The sequence below is a fragment of the Uranotaenia lowii genome, chromosome 3, assembly GCF_029784155.1.
Source record: "Uranotaenia lowii strain MFRU-FL chromosome 3, ASM2978415v1, whole genome shotgun sequence".
Taxonomy (NCBI): Eukaryota; Metazoa; Arthropoda; class Insecta; order Diptera; family Culicidae; genus Uranotaenia; species Uranotaenia lowii.
In genome coordinates, this window is record NC_073693.1 from 68,417,103 (window position 1) to 68,434,711 (window position 17,609).

Genomic DNA, 17,609 nt, shown 5'->3' on the forward strand with positions numbered 1-17,609 from the left:
CGAGGCGAACAGAACACCATTAATCGAGGCACGATTAGCATTTTCCACCGTAGAATCAAGCCGCGATTCTAACTCGATGAATTCCTCTCAACATGGAGATCCACAAAATGGCAAGCGAGGTTTTCTATTCTACACTCAAAATTTTAAATTCAGAATAAAGTTATAATTATAGAGAAAGGTAAATTAAGAGAATTAATTTAGATTTAAAACTAATGCCAATTTTCAAAATTTTCTCACTTGTTTATCGAAATTCAGGTCTGAATGTTTCATTCAGGATTAAATGAAACCCATTTTGGAGATTCTGATTCCATAACTCCCATAACCAAAATTGTATTCCTATTTTCGTATTTACAATTCAGTATCCAGGCCAGAATTATTGATTTTCAGTTCGAATAATCATAAGAAATTAGAATTGAAAAGGTGCTTTGAAATCCTGGTTAAAATTTGGTTTGGTAGTTCATATCAAATTTGAATCATGTTTTTCGAGATCATCGAGATCGAGTTCTTAAACTTAATTCATTTACAAAGTTCAAAAATTTAAAGCTTCGAATTGGGTATTCGAAATTGAAAATTCTGATTCAGATCTTTATAAATTCATATTTTAAATCTGATAATTTGGATTTTGATAAGTGTTGTTTTAAAACAACACTATGCATTAAAGCATGGGTGGCCAACATTTTCAACAGGCGGGCCAAATTTTAAAAATGGCTGGCGGGCCAAAAAGAAGTATTATAAAAACAGATGTTTGAAAACGCTATAAAACATTTGCTCAGGTTACAACGAGTAAAGATAAAGCTTGCCAGATTGCCAGGTTTTATTTGGGTTTGCCCGGATATTTAACACCAAATTTGGGAAAAAAAAATCCGGTCCGGCTTGGTTGCCCAGATTGAATTGAAAAATGCTCGGATTTATACAACTTTTTTTCCCAATCCAACAAAAAAAAAATCAAATTGTATTGCAATTTTTTTTATTTATGCATACAAAACGAAAATTTTTGAATAAGTTTTACAAAAATAATCATGAAAGGTTTTGTGGAAGCCTGAAATACGATTTGAAATAAAAATAAAATATTCAAGTCTTTTTTTGTTATTGATTTGCTATTGATATTGCCTGGAGTTTTAATCAAAAATTTTAAAATCAAATGCTCAGATATTTTCAGGTTTTGAGATACAAATAGTCTGGTTTTTTTTCGGCCCAGATTCGTGCGGAAAAGAAATTCTTTCTTACATATTTTTACAAATTTTGCTCCATTTGAAAATAGTATAAATATTACGGAATACGAAATGAACTATCCCTCCCTTAATTTTTCAAGGCATTGAAAATCTCATTGGTTTATTCATCCCAGAAATGTCAAATGACGTGACTACAATGGACATGAAGTCAACTTTATGGTCTGCAAATATTAAAAATAAGATCGCTAACTTTCCAAAGTTCTGAAGTTTATCGTTTTTCTTAGAAAAATTTGATAGATAAGTTATAAAAACGCAGTTTTGACGATTGAATAATTTTTCCAACGAACTCTAGTTGCATCATAAATAATATTGATTTTTCAAAATACGGACTTCAACCTCAACTCAATCCAACTTTCTTCAAATTTTTCAACATCTCAATTTGACAAGTGAATTTAGAAAGCCTCCTATGAACAGGATGATTACGAATTTGAGTCTTTTTAAATCATTCCACCAAATCAAGTCAAAATTTGCTAAGAAAAAGTCGTTCTTCTATGAGATTTGTCAGTACCAAATTGGTTCTAGTTGAATTTTATTACCCAACTGTAAATTCTGTCTTGTTTTTCATTTTTGATGTTCATAACTACAGATCAAGATACCAAATAAATTATATTTAAATTTGGTTTAATTTTTAATAAATAAACTCTTTTAAAGCTCAGCAAACAATATCAAATTGTAAACATTTAATTATCAAACTTTTGATATTTTGCATAATTTGCTAAACTTTTGAAATTTGGATGAATGAATGACATTGTTGAAATTTTATTTATGTTATGAATGGTTCAAGTCGTTTTAAATGTATAATTATAATAATGATGTAGATATGCTTCGGTGATTTTTTACAATTTTTAAACGATTTTGATAATATCTTTCAGAGGCCATCCAAACTCATGAATATTAAAACTAAAGTCCGCTTGAATGCTCTTCATACCAATGATATGTAGTCACCAAACCCCAATCAGGAAACATTGAAAAATGTATGATGGAATTTACAGATCATGTCTCAGATACCGTACAATTTTGATGATTTAAAAATTCTTATAGTAATTGTTTTTTGTATACAGTGACGGGAAACTTTTTTGTAAAATTATATGAGACCCGCAGAGCCAAAGGGGTATAACTGCAAAAATGATGGATTTTAAGTTAAATAATGTCAAACGATTCTCCATGTTAAAGTTTTCGCATACTTTCACGTTCGAAAGAAAATTGCAAATGTTCGAAAAATGTATGGAAAATGGCCAAACATAACAATTTCTCGAAATAAGTTTTCATACACTTTTACACCTTTGGCTTATATCACTTCAAAGAGATTTTCAGATCTTTGTATTGAATTTAGTTAGAGTAGATTCAGATATATTTTTCAAATTATATACGCAGACCAAGGAAACCAATCAACCTTAGAACATGGCTTTTCCAAAATTAGCTTCGCGGGCCACATGTGGCCCGCGGGCCATGGTTTGGCCACCCATGCATTAAAGGGTTAAATCGAACAAAATCGATTGCTCTCCCGGTCGTGCTCATAAAATCCGCCTGCCTATCAGCGTTGCCAGATCTACGGATTTCTCCGTAGCACTTCTACGGATCTACGGATCGATGCTCGAAATCTACGGATTTTCCACGGATTATCGAAAAAACTATTGAATCCCTTTATACGGATAAATGGCAGAACCATGTTGACTGCAATGGAAAATGTGTAAGTTTTTTGTCGATATGCCAGTTGAGGCACTTCCGATGGTCACCGGAAGTTGCTTTTGCTACAGATCATGTATCTTGTGATTTTTGTAGGATGTTCCAAATTTCATATTTTTCCGATTTTTTTTCCACAAGAGTTATGACGATTTTAAAGTTCGCTTCGGGTCAGTGGTGTCAAGAGTTTAGAAAAAATAAATTTATTATTGTTCCTGTTACTTGAGAACACATGATTCAAATTCTTGAAAACTTAAATAAATTGTATAGATTTGGGGTCAAATTTAACATGATCATATTTTTTATAAAACCACAAAATGTACATCCAAATATGATTTACAATGACTTTCGTGCGACAGAATCTATCTACGTTCAAACCAAACGACTTTTCTGCCTTTTTAAAACTAAATAATTTAGCTTTTTGTTAACTGAAACTAGAATTCTGTATTAAGTTTCATAATTTTTTTCGATTTTTTTCGTTGAATAAAGAATAACAAACTGCACCCTCAATTCAAAATAGACCAATTAAGTGTTTTTCAATGAAGTGTTTATTTTTGGTTCTTTTTTTAATATTGTTTCAATTTGACAAAAAAAAATTTAGGAATTCACAAATAACAAAATATTGAATTTTTTTTTATTGGATATTCAAGATTTATTGTTTGTTTGTTATATGGTTTGATTGAAACCATAAATTATTCTTGACATATTGACCTGGCTGACGATATTGTTTTGCTCGCCCAAACACAACCAAACCCCCCCCCCCCTTGGAAATTTCCAAAAAACCCGGTGGGGGAAATAATTAAAGTTTTTAGTTTTTTATAGAAATTTCGATCACAAAAAATTCAAGTTACCGAAAGATTTTAAGATCAAATAACAAATTCTGGAAGATGGAAGTTATTTCACAATGTGTATTCTTGATTTTATTGAATTTTTCAATAAAAAAAAACTTGATTTATAGGTTTTGTGCAATGATATAGTATGCAATTTTGTGGCATACAAGCTTTTGTGCAATTTATTTCAATTTATTTGTTTTGCGTATTATTTTTGATAGTCCCCCCCCCCCCCCTCGTCAGGATTTGAAATTTGTTCCGGCGTAATTTGGAAAATAACAAGCCCTGTGTTGGAATTAGGTTTAAAAGCATTCACTCTAGCGTTCCAATCATGTTTTAATCAAATTTTGCTCTACCATTTCCTGCTAGGCATATTCATCCAAAATCGTTCTGCCTACACGGATTTGGCTTACTTCCAGATTAATATATTTAAATTAAATTGTTAATTAAATCCTAGCAGCTTCATCTGTCGTCCGATATCAAACAGGAATGCATGTTGATCTAAGCATACATCCTCCAGACCAGATTTTGCCTCTTCTGTTGGAGATGTCTAACTAAGGGTGTCGGCTAGGTTCGGTCCAGAAGTAGTAGCCAAATGCGAGTTTGCCAAATTATTCAGCTAACCTCCATTCGTTGTAGCCAAAGCGAAAGCCATTTTCCCTGGACTAACTCTTACCGTGCCTTGTATGGTCCATTGTTGACTGGTCTTCCCCCATCAGCAATCCAAAAACTCCTACAACGAATCCAACAACGGGTTCATTGCTGAATGAGGAGCCCTCGTACATATTAGGCACCGCACGTAGACAAAGTTTATCTATGCAATCTACATTGTCACCTTTTATCCCGCCGTTTCATCGTTCGTTGTGCATACGGAATAACTATACGCTCATTCAGTCGAAGTTCTCATTCAGTGCTAAAGTAGCAGCAGCAGCAGGAAGTCCTAGGGTGATTAGGTGGTCTGGAGAGGTCTGGAAGGACAATCGGGAGGATAAATGTATTTGGTTAATCTAAACAGCTGTACCATATCAAACTAGGTGGGTACAAAATCAGAATGAATATGTAGGTACATAGTTAAGTCGTGCCATCCTTTGAGCCGCCCAGTCAAATGAAAACCATCGTTCTGTCTGCTTATGAATGACTTGAATCGAATGGACGACCGACCTGGCGAAATGGTGTCAGGTTTCGGGAATATGAAATGACAACTATTTATTTGTTGAGTTTGACAAAGCGGAAAAAAAGTAATTCCATAATCAACTTGGACATCGAAAATATCTGATGGAATTAGAACAAACATGATCGTTTTTTATTTTCCATTGTCCTATATAATAAAAACCCGAAAAAAAATACACTTGAAAATGGATTGGAGCCCTTTTCACAGCTTGTTAATAATATTTGGGTTCATGTGACCCAATATAATAAATAAATGATAGATTTATAAATTCAGAATTATGATAAAATAATTAAAAACGCAGAAAATTCAAAATGAATTCAATAAATTAAGATTCAAATTTTTTAATAGGTATTTTGATATAATCATCAGTTTCATATAAATAACATTATTTGCAGCTTATTCAAGATTTTTGAATGACTAGATCCTGGAATATCTTGTATAATTTCGTTTCTATGACATTATAATCTCACTAAATTTACTCCTGTTAGAGTTACAGCATAACTAATATAAGGAAATATAAAAATATAAAAGTATTAAAATTAGTTTACAAACTTGTTTAAAAATTAAATATAAAAATTAAGAATACGTTTAAAAAAAAGATGCCTGACCATGTGTTTCAAAAAATTCAAACTCTCAAATAAAGAAAACAAGTACATTGATAAAATAATTTGATAAAATGACAATTGCTAGAGAAAGATACGATGCGACAACGTAGTGAACAAATATCAGTAGAATTAACTTTGAAACTGAAAAAAAATGACAGGTTTGAAATGTCAATATATAAATTTTGTCATTTTGTCAATTTTGACAATTTTGCCAATTTTGTATTTTTTGAAAATTTGAATAATTTTGTCAACTTGAACAGTTTTGTCAGCTTAATCAATTTTGTAAATAAATTTAAGAAATATTTGAAAATTTCATAAATTTTATCAATTTTGTCCGTGTGGTCAGTTTTGCATTTTCTTTCAACTTGTCAATTTTGTCAATTTTTTCAATTTTTTCAATTTTTTCAATTTTTTCAATTGTGTCAATTTTATCGATTGATCAATTTTGTCTTTAATGCCGATTTTGTCAATTTTGTACATTTTGTCAATTTTGTCAATTTTGTCAATTTAGTCAATTTTGTCAAGTTTGTCAAGTTTGTCAATTTTGTCAATTTTGTCAATTTTGTCAATTTTGTCAATTTTGTCAATTTTGTCAATTTTGTCAATTTTGTCAATTTTGTCAATTTTGTCAATTTTGTCAATTTTGTCAATTTTGTCAATTTTGTCAATTTTGTCAATTTTGTCAATTTTGTCAATTTTGTCAATTTTGTCAATTTTGTCAATTTTGTCAATTTTGTCAATTTTGTCAATTTTGTCAATTTTGTCAATTTTGTCAATTTTGTCAATTTTGTCAATTTTGTCAATTTTGTCAATTTTGTCAATTTTGTCCAATTTGTCAATTTTGTCAATTTTGTCAATTTTGTCAATTTTGTCAATTTTGTCAATTTTGTCAATTTTATCAATTTTGTCAAATTTGTCAATTTTGTCAATTTTGTCAATTTTGTCAATTTTGTCAATTTTGTCAATTTTGTCAATTTTGTCAATTTTGTCAATTTTGTCAATTTTGTCAATTTTGTCAATTTTGTCAATTTTGTCAATTTTGTCAATTTTGTCAATTTTGTCAATTTTGTCAATTTTGTCAATTTTGTCAATTTTGTCAATTTTGTCAATTTTGTCAATTTTGTCAATTTTGTCAATTTTGTCAATTTTGTCAATTTTGTCAATTTTGTCAATTTTGTCAATTTTGTCAATTTTGTCAATTTTGTCAATTTTGTCAATTTTGTCAATTTTGTCAATTTTGTCAATTTTGTCAATTTTGTCAATTATGTCGATTTTGTCAATTTTGTCAATTTTGTCAATTTTGTCAATTTTGTCAATGTTGTCCAATTTGTCAATTTTTTCAATTTTGTCAATTTTGTCCAATTTGTCAATTTTGTCAATTTCGTAAATTTTGTAAATTTTGTCAATTTTGTCAATTTTGTCAATTTTGTCAATTTTGTCAATTTTGTCAATTTTGTCAGTTTTGTCAATTTTGTCAATTTTGTCAATTTTGACAATTTTGACAATTTTGTCAATTTTGTCAATTTTGTCAATTTTGTCAATTTTGGACAAATTTTCTCAAAACCCAGAAATTACTCCACATGAAGTTACAAAATTAAATTGAAAACATATGTTTTTTTTTCATCAAAATTCATCGACAGATTTTAAATCGTATTTTAGGCAAGTGTTTGCTCTCTTTCCTGAAGATATATGACTTATCTGGGTTTCTTTGGCCGGATTTGGCTTCCTGCTTTTATGAAAAAAGGACCATGGAGTGGTATTTGGCTAACAACATCCAGGTTGTGCCTAAGGATATGAACACTCCCCAAACACAAGAACTTTGTCAAATCTAAACAATATTGGATTAACCTAAACCTTAAGATGATCTAAAAACCTGTTAGCAGCGAGAAGCAGTTCAAAGCAAACTGACGTTCTGTGGCGAAAAAAGTGGACCTAAGGTGATTGTTCAAAATCTGATAGCAGGCTTCAAACGATTTGAACTGGGTTGACCGGAATCTGAACTGAGTATTTTTTCTGGGGAAGTGTGGGGTATCATGGGAAGCTTTTTTTTCTTGACCTAAAAATTTCTTTAAAAAAAAAATCAAATGAAAATGTTCAATTGTAAAGCTTAATGCATTTAGAAATGGGACAGTTACAAATACGTGTATCTCAAAAACCATTCGTTTGGTGGAAATACTTTCTATGAAGGTAATCTTATGGTTATTCATGAAAAAATGAAAAAAAAGTCGTCTCGTGAGAAAAATGTTTATTTTACTCTTGGTATCTCCCATCGGTCAGCGCACACTTTTTTCAGTAATTATATTGATCAGTATTTCCAACTTATACTTTGACTTATCTGCATTTTAGGTGAATGCATACTCCTCCTTCAACTTCTGCTACTTTACGGTCCAATACTTCTCTTTTTAAAGAAACTAAGGGCAATATACTGAATACAGCTGTTTCAAAGTCAACAAAACATGGGGGGATATTAAACTTGACGGCTGCTTCCCGTACGTTCATTTGTTTTGAAAGCACCATGTCTAGCGAGACTTTAAGTTTTTCGGGAGACCATGATTTTCTTGTTTTAGTTTCCATTTCTTTTTCCACGCTTTTTGAAAACTGGAAAGAGGAAAAAATTAGATGTTTGGTTCAGTTCATTTTTTTTAATTTCTTGTCCGGCCATAGAAAATACGATGGTGTCCGGACATAGACAAAACACAAAATTTTGAACATTTTCTTTTTTAAGTTTGAATTTTTTTTTCGTTTTCTTTCTTCGAAACAATATAAATGACATAACAACAAAGGTGCCTGAGTGCAACTCACCTTTGACAATCCAAAACAAATAGTCAAAATTTACGTGAAAAGTTTAGGTGATCATCCCCAATCACAATGAAATAACTTATGACAGCTATGGTTTGTTTAACTTTGCAGCTGGGTCGCCATCAATTGAACACTGCCTGGGGTTACCATTAGCTCTGTTTACATAACGTCAAAATATTATTAGGATTTATCAATTTTGAGAAATCACTGCTGTCTTGCCATAGGAGGTGTCCGGCCATTGACAACTTCCCCCTCATAAATAATTTTCCCCGAGCTCTGACTGTTTTGAAAAAAGTAATTTTGATAAATGGTGGGGGAATTGTGGGCCACCAATTTCAAAAGTACCTACTTAATAACGTACAAAGTTTATGAGTTTACCCAAAACTGATATTTCATAGTTCATTCAGTTGCTTTAAGGCAATTTCAGGTGAGGATATAAAAATAAAGAGAATTGTGCATGATCGAATAGTTTCCAACACCTGGCCCGCGATTTTTTATGGCAAAATAACTCATATAAGGTTCTTGTTCGCTTTGAATAAAATTGATAGAACATTTTTCATTACTCATTATTTGGCATAAGAAAACTTTACTAATAGAAAAAATGTATTTTAAGTTTTGAACGTGTATAATAACACCAGAATATAGGTGGCCCAAGATATCCGACATTATGTGGCCCATGATTTTCACAAGTTTTGATTTTTTGTTATCAATGACTCATTGATAATTCATGAAAAATTTACTTTCCATGGGAAAAAGCCAGATAAAAATAAGATAATAATCACATTATCATATTCTGTTATGAACATTAGGTTTCCCATTGATGAAATTTGCAGGTGTTTGTTTAGCTATGTAAGTAAATTTTTTATCAAGTCAAATTAAAGAAACATATGATGTGTACATAAGTCAACAACATTTCGAAATATATGCTTACGAAAAGTGACGACAATGACAGTTGGATTGAGATTTTTATCTCCACACACACAGCAGAGTTATTTAGAGTGGTCCACGTTACCCCACTCTTCCCTAAATATTGAAACTCAAGAAGAAAGGTAAATCGATTTTTCATTAAACAAATAATCGATTTACAAGCAATTTAGTTCAACCACTTTTCGATCCGAACACCATTTAGTTTGCATCAGAATTGTTGTTCTTCTACGTAAAGCTTTCTAATGAAGTTAAAATCTTGAAAATGGAATATAAAAAAATGTTAAAAAAGTGATTCCAAGATGGTAAATCGATTATAGTAAGAAAAACTTTTCAAGTTTCGAAATAAAATCATAGTAATTGAATTAACAAGACTTAACTAAGCCTTATCGTTACATATATTTTGATGATTGAGGCAAGACGAAAAGAAAGGAGCCTCTTTGAAATAACTTATTTATAAAGATTGATAGTTTTACATGATAGTTAAACTTGGTAGTTAAACTACCAATCTTTTAAAAATAAGCCATTTAAAAAAAGACTCCTTTCTTTCCGTCTTGCATCAATCATTAAAATGCCTGCAGCGAGAAGTCGTCTTGATCATCGTAGGTACACAGATGTATTTTAGAGTCCCAGATGTTATATACAGCTTTATTAAGCCATGTTAATTCATTGACAAAAATGCATTTTTCGATCTTTTGGTAGTTTAGTAGCTTAGCTGATTGGTTTAGCTATTTTGAGTTTTTTTTCTATGTTCACCACGATTGGCGGACTATTTTTCCTGTGTATCTTTTGTAAAATTTTTATCTATTCTTTCCGGAATAAGATTAAAAAATATTTCTGTGATTTTGTTTCCAACTATTTGATTGAGTTATAGATATTTTGTCTTAAATGTAACCATTGAAGTATTTTTTCAAATTTAAAGATTTTTTTTTGAGAAGTCAGATCCAAAAGGAAATATAATAAAAGAAATTTCATAACGTTGCAAATGATGTAAACTCGTTGCTCGTTGTCGATGATTCTTTCATATTGATTTTCTATTCATCATTTCTAATCTTTAGCTTTAAAATCATAATTTGGATTTTTCTGCTAACTGTATTTGTCATTCGAACATTGTCATCCAATAACAGGTTCGGGAAAGTACAAAGTACAGCTTTTGGATAAATACAGCTCTATTGACCTGAATAAAATGAAGCAAAATTTTAATGAACATAAATTTAACATTTTTCTACTGGAATCATAAAATCAGCTTTTATCATATTCATTTCATGTTACTAGCTTTTCAAATATTTTTTTAAAAGAAATATCTCTTAACTTCAACATAATAAATTGTAAAAAAAAACTTTTGAACATAGATGGCCCACATTTTTAATGGACAAATTACAGATTCTTTGAACGCTTTAAAAATTATGAATTTTTGAATATGGTTGGGTTGTTTCAATTATTGAATTATTTTCAAGTAATTTCTGTTACTTACATTTTTTTATACAAATTTACATCAATTGATCAAGAATAATGTATAAAAACTGGCTGAAATATTGCAAATGATCTTACAGAAAAAAAACTAGCATTCGATTTAAAATGCAATACAATATGGTTCACATTTCCCCCTTTATATTTATTATGTTATTTTGATTCCAAAAATCTTGCTGGGTATATACATCATTATGAAATTATGAGATTTTTCCCAAGTAAAATTTTCACCGCCGTGAAGGGAAATTACTTGACCCTAAAAGGTGTTAAATAAGTGTTAATAAGAAAGTCAGAAATTTTTCTCGCCTCTGGCGAATATTAGTCATTACTCACTCTAGACTTGAGATATTTCATTTTAGGAAAATACATATTGCCGCCATTTAGGAATTTAAACAAAACTTCAATTGCAAAATTCGATTTGCAATTCAATCAACATTTTGTATGACCATCTAAACTTGACATTCAAAAACACTACCTCGTATTTAGTATGGTTCATTAAGAAGTGTAACGAAACAAATTCTGTGTTTGATTGAAACCAAAAATTTTTCATACTAATTTTATACATTAAAAAGTTGGAAGCCAGAATCAGAATTATCAAAACATAATCTTAAACATTGTATCGTTTACTTCATTTAAAAAAAAAATGATTTACAAAACATCGTGCTGATATGTAATATTCTCCAATAAACCAATTTCAGTCTCAATTTTATTTTGTGTTTCTTGTTCTTCTTGCTCAACAGCAATGAATGCAGTTTTTAATCAAGTTGAATTTAAAATATTTTTAAAGCAAAAAACTAATCGTTTGACAGGCCTGAACAAATTTTGGTAAATTAATTCTACTTGTTTCTAAACTTTATTTAGTAAAGTCAGAAATACTTGTAATGATATCTTTTAAAGTTTTTCAAAACTGTAGAATTTAACTATTTTAGATCATGCATCACCATCTTCAAAATATTATTCCTTAATTGAATTAAATAAATAATAAACATATTCAAATTCAGATATTTCCTAAGCGTAGATTAGTGGTTTCCCAGTTATCAATGATTGATTCCACCTAAAACTGATGAATTTTAAAGCTTATGTACTCCATAAGACCCTGGGTCGATTTGGGATCATTTTTGAATTTCTCAAACCCTGGGGTCTAAAAGCTTCGATTTGGTTCTAAACTCATCCATGATTTTTTGCATTATTTTAAGCAACGTTTACATGCGTTAATTTGAATTTTTAAATTTGTATCGAAAAGTTGAATATGTTGTACTGAAAAATGAGCAATAATCTCCTTTCTTCTGTGGAACCGAAGCTGTTTTTGTGCTAGTTTATAAATTCTCTGAAGAAAACTCTCCGCTGAACAACTTTGTCGAAGACCGTAACTTTGTATCTTAATAGTCAAAAAAATTATTAGCTGTTTTCCAGGGGTACGTGTTTTGGCAGTAATACACAATTAATTCAATTGACATCACTGCTTGTGCCTCGCAAAGTATTGTATGAAAAGTAGTCATGCAATACCTCGTTAGGCATCCAGCAGTGATGACAATTGAATTTATTGTTTATCATCGTCAAAAGACATACCCTTGCAAAAAGCTAATAACTTTTTTGCCTTATAAGACACAATGTTACGATCTTCGACAAAGTTATTCAGAGGAATATTTCCTTTGAAGAATTTACAAATTGGCAGCAGAATCGTTTCCACAGAAGAAACAAAAATTATGTTGATTTTTCAGTACAAAATATTCAATTTTCCAATACAAACTTAAAAGTTCAAATTTACTCATGTAAATGTTACTTTGAAATTCTGCAAAAAATCAGGGATGAGCTTTGAACCAAAACAAAGCTTATTAGACCCCAGGTTTCGAGAAATTCAAAAATGACCCCAAATCGATTCAGTCTAATACTCCATATCACTAAAACGCAAAGTGATAGACATAATTTGTCGAACAAAACGAGTTCAGCTTGCTTAAATCTCCTAAATCAATCATTTAATCATAGACACTAAAATGTTGTTCCTTTGAGTTATTAACTTAATCCTATTAATAAGTTTTTAAAAGGGTTAGACTAGTTTATTGAAAAAAATTCTTGTTTGTTTAAAAACTTATCATTTTCTTCTTCATAATTTATGTTAATTTTCAAATAAGTTTACTGAATTTTAGAGTAAAACTGATGCAAGTTAATAAAAAATGTTTTTGAAGTTTGTTTTTGTTTTTTTAATGCAAAATTTTTGTATTCTGGAAACAAATTTTTTTGGGAGCCTTTAAAAGTAAATTTTTAATAAGAAAATCATAGTTTCTGCCCTTCTGCCTTTTCTCGAAAAAAATATTCTAATTGAAACCGAGAAAATATTCAGAGCTTGAAATTTTAAACTTTAAAACCTTCAATTGAAAAATTAGGAACTTAGATATTTTATTTCTTTTATTTTAATTACATTCAATCATTTTTTAAATCGATCATAATTTTTAATTGATCTTAAAAAAGTTTAGACCATTGTTGACTAAATTTGTAATAACTTTGGGATTTCAATATTTGCAACAAAACTTGGAGATCATAATTTTTATTTTTATTTTATTTATTTCTAGTTCATTATTCCCCAATTTGTTATTTGTCAGTTTAATTGAACATGTAGCATTATAAATATTTCAAGTTTTTATTTTCAGCTTCAGAACTTTTTTTGCCTTTTTTGGCTTTTTTTATTTTGTTTTTTTCAATTACTGTAAGAATTTCAAAAAAGAAAATGGTTTTATCTTTGACTGTCATCAACAAGTTTAATTTTCTACACAAAAATTGGCTATTGTTGAAATAAACCGATGATTTTGGATGAGAAACAGGTTAACAAAATAGTTGATACTATTTTCACAATAAATACGCAAAAAAATGGAAAATAAACTGTGATTGATGCAGAAAGGTTAACTAAAAGTCTTCAAAATTGTCGTTGTTGTCGCTGTCGTGCATTTCGAATAGGTGCTTTTAACGCATTCCAGATCGCGATAATATCTAATCCGAGGAACACCGATATTTGGTTCTGCTATATCTTATAAATCATTGAACTAAAATCCACAACTTAAGCTTGTTGGAGTTAAGGTAAGTGTTGTGTACAACTTTGTCGAAGATATTTTAATGATTAAAAATAGATGATTTGAGTTATGCTTCTTGTCGGATTCTTCTATAAATTCTTCCAACTACAAAATTATCAAGCTCAGTTCTCTCACGTCCGTTACCGCCAAAATTCGTCAATTGACTGATTTTCATCTCTCTCTCCTAACCATTTCTGTAAAAGCTTTTTACACACTTAGCTAAGAAAATTCAATTTGATATGTTTATTGATCAAAATCTGATACCATTATTTTAAGCTTTTCAATTCTTCCACTGTTCATCTGTTTCCTACACTTCTAAGTGAAGCACACTGGCGACGAGCGAAATAACGAGATATCTCGTATTTGGTCCGTAATGGGTTAATATCTTTTTACGTATGACTCAATAATTGAATCAGTGCCTTTTATGTTTCTGTTTTTCCATGCTTTATCGTTAACAATCCGTGTTCTAAACCAGAGCTTACGAGAACAAGCAATCAAAATTTACTCTCAACAATGCGATTTGATAGCCCCTAGGAATGCTGTTGTTCACCACAAAAAAGTAATTTAAATCAATGATTAGTCCATATTCAAGTTCCAACGACTTCGACGACAAGAAGTCTCAGAATATCCAGCATCTTCTCCTCGAAAGTATCGCCGTCGGGAAACATACATATAAGCTACATCAATAACAAATACTTTACTTCGAGCAGTAAACTCCGAGAGCACATGATGAAAGTACTTAAACAGCTAAAACACCCCCCATTTGCCCCACCTCTTTCAATGGCATCTTTCGTCTAACTGAAAGGATGCCTTAAAGTATGCAACCGTTTCACTTATGTTTGCACTATAAATTTTAGCCCGATTACGAGAGACGACTTGCCTTTAAAAAAGCGATCCATCTTTCCATCTTGAGACATCAGACAATCGTAACACATTTTCGAGACGCCATTCAAGTTGTGTATTTGGTTTTTCGTTTTTTTTTATCTATTTAGGATGCTGAGTATGCTGTTTACCACTCTTGGATTTTCGCTTGAACGAAAAAACTTCAACCATTTTGTTGGCACGAGCGAGAAGAACAATTGACATTCATTTGCCGGGTGGGTTGGAAAAACGAGCGCAATGAAAGAGATAAAATCCCTGCTGATACAGGGCGCTCTGTCGCTTTACGATCTTAATTTCCAGATTTGAAATTCTCCAAATTATTCCGATTCTTTTGAAGTTGTTGTACCTACTCTTCGAAAAAGTAAGGAAAAACGTAGGGTTGCAAAGAGTTTGGCAGTCGTAAATTTTTCCGGGACACAACAGACTACCGGAACATGGGGATAATAAATTAAACTCCGGTTTACTTCCGGTGCGGCGGGCAGAAACAATTGCTGCCAACAAGTGGCTTCGTTAGGAGCTCCTCGAGAAATATTTGGGATGGATGGTGTCGAGCGAGATACGTTGTACCTTCCTACGTAGGGCACACCTGACGATGAAACTTTTCCCGTAAGACGTCTTCAGAGTATCAGGTTCCTTCGAAATTATTGCAGAAAATGTTGTATGAGCTTCATATAGGGCACAGAACGATGAACAAACTTCAGACACATTGAGCTTAGAAATATCGTTTATTTATCGCTCAATAGATATTGAAAAACACAATCTAGATAAAATTTATTGACTGTTTAACTTTCACTTCATCTCTATCGGTTCAGGAGATTCAATTTCACACAAACATAAGACGATTACCTACTTGGAAAAGAGTTTCTTCCTATCACGCTTTAGCAACGGTATCAAAATGGTATTCAAGACGCCAGAACGCTTTGCAACCTTATCTTTTCTATAAGTTCTTGATTTTGATAGACTGTTTCTCTACCATCAACATAACACATTATTTTAATTGTTCTAATTGAAATTTAATTTTTTTTTATTTAATACAATGAACAGATCAATGATAACTGATGAAAGTCGAATATTTTATTTTTCTTCGTCGAAAACTAATTGGTTCGAATAAACTGTGTGATTTAAACGACCCCAGAAATCAAAAGTTCAAACTGTTTAACTCACATTTAAGATATGTTTATTCATCCTGGTTTTAATCCAAACAGTAATTAAATTATTATTTATAAAACCTTTATTTAAATTTATAAATTTCATCCTGGCGATTAAAACCACCCCAAAATCTTAATTGTTTAGCATTTTTGATTTTTCTTCGAATAAGGATGTAAAAAAACTTATTAAAGTATTTTTATATCAGCCTTATGAACATCAAAATAGATAAAATAACAACAACCAGCCCACGTAGAGAGCAATGATAATATAAATTTTATCATATTGTAATGACATGTATAGACTAATTTAAACCTTAAAACAATCATCAGCACTCAGAATCAGCTGGTATAGAAAAAAAAATCATTTCCTGGAAAACTGTTTTATGCTACTTTTTGTGTAAAATTGTCAAAAATACCCTAATAATATTAGAGCCTTTTGAAAATTCTTCCGGATGTCATATCTTGCTTGAATTTTTCAGAATTGAATTTGAATGCTTTTATGTTCGAAAGAAAAATGTAAATTTTCGATTAATAAATGAAAAATGGCAAAAACAACATCTTTAAAGCGTTTAAAATTTTTCGGGCTAAATCCAAAAAAGTCCCATTCGGAGACCCAACAAGAGCTGGAAATCAATTATTTGATCAAAGTTTTCACGGTTAATCGTTTACGAAGTTCTAGAGGATCCAATAGTGAGCTTAAATTAGTATAAAAGTAAAAATTATTGATTCCATGAAGTTAAGGAATGAGAGAGATTTTTGAAGCTTAATCCGAAAATATCAATTGTGGGAATTGTAACCGTCCATATTTGAACGATCACTCGTTTATTTGAAATTCCTCAATTTTCTTAAAATTATTATTTTTAAATATAAGGTAAAATCACACTACTACCGAGTAAGATAAATAGGGTAGTTGTAAGAATAAAAAGCCAACCAAAAATCTAAAAATGCATTCAAAAATTTACTTAAAAATAAAACAATTAAAAATAAACATCCAAAATTAAAGAAAAAGAAAAGAGTAGGTTGCGGCACAACGTTCTTTTCAAATTTGAAAACACAGTACACTGCTAGGTTTGTATACAGCAGCAACAACACCACACTCTCCACAAAACACCATAGAACTTCACCAAAGTGGTATAATATTGCCCTATGGTAAAAATTCATCAAAAAAGGGAAAAACGGAGTTGGAAAAAGTGAGACTTCCGCTGATCTTCCACTTCGTTTCGGACCAGCAAAGAAGCAACACTTACGTTCCAAAAAGTGTTTATTCGGAAATCTTAAAATCGAACTAAACGTAGTTCCGGGAGTGCCTAGTTTTTGTAGTGGCCTCGTTAACAAAAAGCTGGTGCTTAATCCTGTGGTAGCGTAAAATATCTACCAGGAAAAGCACGAATCCGAGCTCTGGTCCAGAAGAAGGCTGAGGTGGAATACCTCATTTTCGGAAATCCCGAAAGAGCGTCCAACAACATACGCTCTAGCATCATACATCGTGGTTGGAAGTTCCGACAAGAGCGTCACAACAACATACGCTCCGACGGCCCCGCGGTCAGACGCACCGGAAGCCGGTGTGGGATCCCCCATTGGTGGCCGAACCGTGAAATCCAGGCTCCGAAGACGTGGTCATCAAATCGCAGGCAAGGAGTGGGGAAATTCGAATCCAAAGTTCCGACGGCCTAGTGGTTTCGGAGTCCGACTGAAGGATCCGGTCCCGGATCCGAGCGAACCCAAGCAAACCCCATACCTTCCGATCGGTACCTCGGGTGTTCCAAGCAGACGGTCATCGGCAGCGGCGGGCCCAGACAC